The 2,326-nt window shown below is 39.6% G+C and overlaps 1 long non-coding RNA gene across 1 annotated transcript; it reads left to right on the top strand.

The window, feature by feature from the left end:
- The first annotated feature begins 277 nt into the window (after window positions 1–277).
- Window positions 278–2,097, top strand: LOC132874465 (uncharacterized). Its single transcript, XR_009651666.1, has 3 exons — window positions 278–409; window positions 1,715–1,861; window positions 1,974–2,097. It is a non-coding gene; the product is annotated as an uncharacterized LOC132874465 (long non-coding RNA).
- The last annotated feature ends 229 nt before the right edge of the window (window positions 2,098–2,326 follow it).

Here is a 2,326-nt window from a genome sequence, read left to right as displayed (position 1 = left end):
AGAGGTGCATGCAGTTGCTGAGCAGTGTAATCACCAGGGGCGTGGCCACCGGGGTGGCCAGGGGTGGCATTGGCTACCCCTGAACTTTGGTTGGCCACCCTAAGTGGCCCCCCCTCCCCACCTCAGTAAGGGAGAAAAAAGGAGGGTTTAATTAATTGCAAAATTTATTTTTCCACGCATATGTATAAAAGTACAATTTAAAAGTGTTTTGATGTTGGGCAATATTATTTTTAATTATTTTGTACGCAACAGTATAACTGCTTTTGCGAATAGGTTATTGGCCGCACAGGAAGAACGTCAATTTCATCCAATCACAACAGAAGAAGTTGGACCTCTTTCATGTTCATCAAGCTGGTATGGTTCCTGAGAACACCACCACTGCGGTGGTTAAACACAAAGATTAATTAAGGTAAGTGAGAATGTCCAAAGTGTGAAAAAAGTGTGAATGTTAGTGTTTAATGTATTGGGAATTTCGCAGGTGATTAGGTAATGTTTGTGTAGCTGAAGTTAAGGAGCTAACGTTAGCAACATTAGCTCGACAGTATGTTATCAGCATTTAGCTGTGCAGTTATGTACTCGTGTATGGGTCCCAAAAAAGACGGTTCGAGCAGGAAAATAGAAAGGTCGCACATGTGCGAGTACCGAATTCAGCCCATTCATTCTCATTTTTCTCCAGGAATGAATTCGTGCAAAGAGGATCTAAGTACAGTAACTTTTTCGCGCATAAACAAACTTCCCTTTGGCACACCTCTAACACAGCCTGATAGATTTGACTTGAGTCAGGTCGGTGTCCTGAGCAGCCACCTGAACTAGGCTACGTCCCTCGAGGGAAAAAAAAAAACATGCAGCCCCACATGCAGACAGTAGCCTCGTCAAAAAATATCACCCCATCGCGTTGAGGCTGAATGTCTTTGTCTAAATTGTTGTATGCACCATGTAGTTTGCCATCTCATGTCATCATATCTCCATCTTTGCATCCTCTGCGTTGTGTTGCTGGGCAAAGATGTGCTCCGATCAAATTGCCATGTGATCTAAACTGTAGGCTACTGTAGCCGTCAACCTAAGTAAAAAGTTAACAAAATGGCGAAGTTATGGGGACATAAAACTAACTTGTGAACTTAAAATAATGCCATGCCGTGAGAATTTGTGTTTGTTTAATCTTGATAGGCTACATCAGTCACTCATCAGTGTCTATGTTGTGAAAATACTTCCCCCAACTGAGCATCCTTTCCTGTCCTCCTACTTCGTGCTTATTGTCGGCTTGGGTAAAGTCAGTTTTATATTGGACATTTATTTAAGTAAATATTCAAAATAGAAACGTGATAGACCTACATCTGAAAAAATGTGACACATGAGGATTGTGGCACATGAGGATATTTGTCTGTTTCAAAGTTGGTTTGACAAAAAACAAGTGTTATTTTTTCTGACAGATCTCACTTGTATGTTGAATGTTAAATGAATGTCCAATATAAAATGTCTTCATCCAACGTTGAATGTAGGCCTATGGGATGGTCCCAAGGCATTTTGGGAGATGTAGTTTTCTTATAGAGAGAGAAATGTTTGAGTGTTCAAAGTATGGAACACAAAATCAATATGTACTTGTACTAATGTACTATGTATCTATGTATTTGTATTATTAGCAGTATGATCACTAATGGCCTATCAAACATGATAAATGCCTAACTGAGCATTATGGCTTTACTTATTTTCTCAGGGGCAGACTAGGGAAAGAAGGTAGTAATAGCGGGAACGATGAAGAGATCTCAAAACATTGAGACTTTCTTTATTGTAAATAAGAAAAAAAGATCAGCTGCAGGAGACAGTGAGGCTAAGACATCATCTTCAGGACAGCATTCAGCAGGTAAATAAATCATAAAATTAATAGTGCTAAATGTGTACTTAACCATAAGACAACAAGTTGAAATATATGCCTTATGTTTATGCATTAATGGAATATTTCTTTGTGTGGTCAGAGATTCTCCCCAGTGAGGGAGACAACCACTCAGATGAGGATCCACAAGAGTCTGTATGTGGAAGTTGCAGTGGCAGCGACACAGGCGAGGCTCCACATTCTCTGCTCCCTACATCGTCCCAGTCATCAGGTATTTAACTTCTAGTTTTGCTTGAAGATTAAGGAAAACTTGTACAAAAAATATGGATGAAGCAGTTTGGTGCATTATTTAATAGATGACCCAGGATTAGCTCACAACACTTGCAATTCATTATCATTGCATAAAAAACTGTGCTACTGTGATCATGTGTGACAGAGTTTTGGTTTAATAAACAACGTGCTGAGCAAGCAAATGGTTTAACATGTTATTCCTAT

This window comes from Neoarius graeffei, chromosome 26 (genome assembly GCF_027579695.1).
Source record: "Neoarius graeffei isolate fNeoGra1 chromosome 26, fNeoGra1.pri, whole genome shotgun sequence".
Lineage (NCBI taxonomy): Eukaryota > Metazoa > Chordata > Actinopteri > Siluriformes > Ariidae > Neoarius > Neoarius graeffei.
The sequence above is the reverse complement of the archived record's forward strand: the minus strand, read 5'-3'. Positions and strand labels throughout refer to the sequence as shown.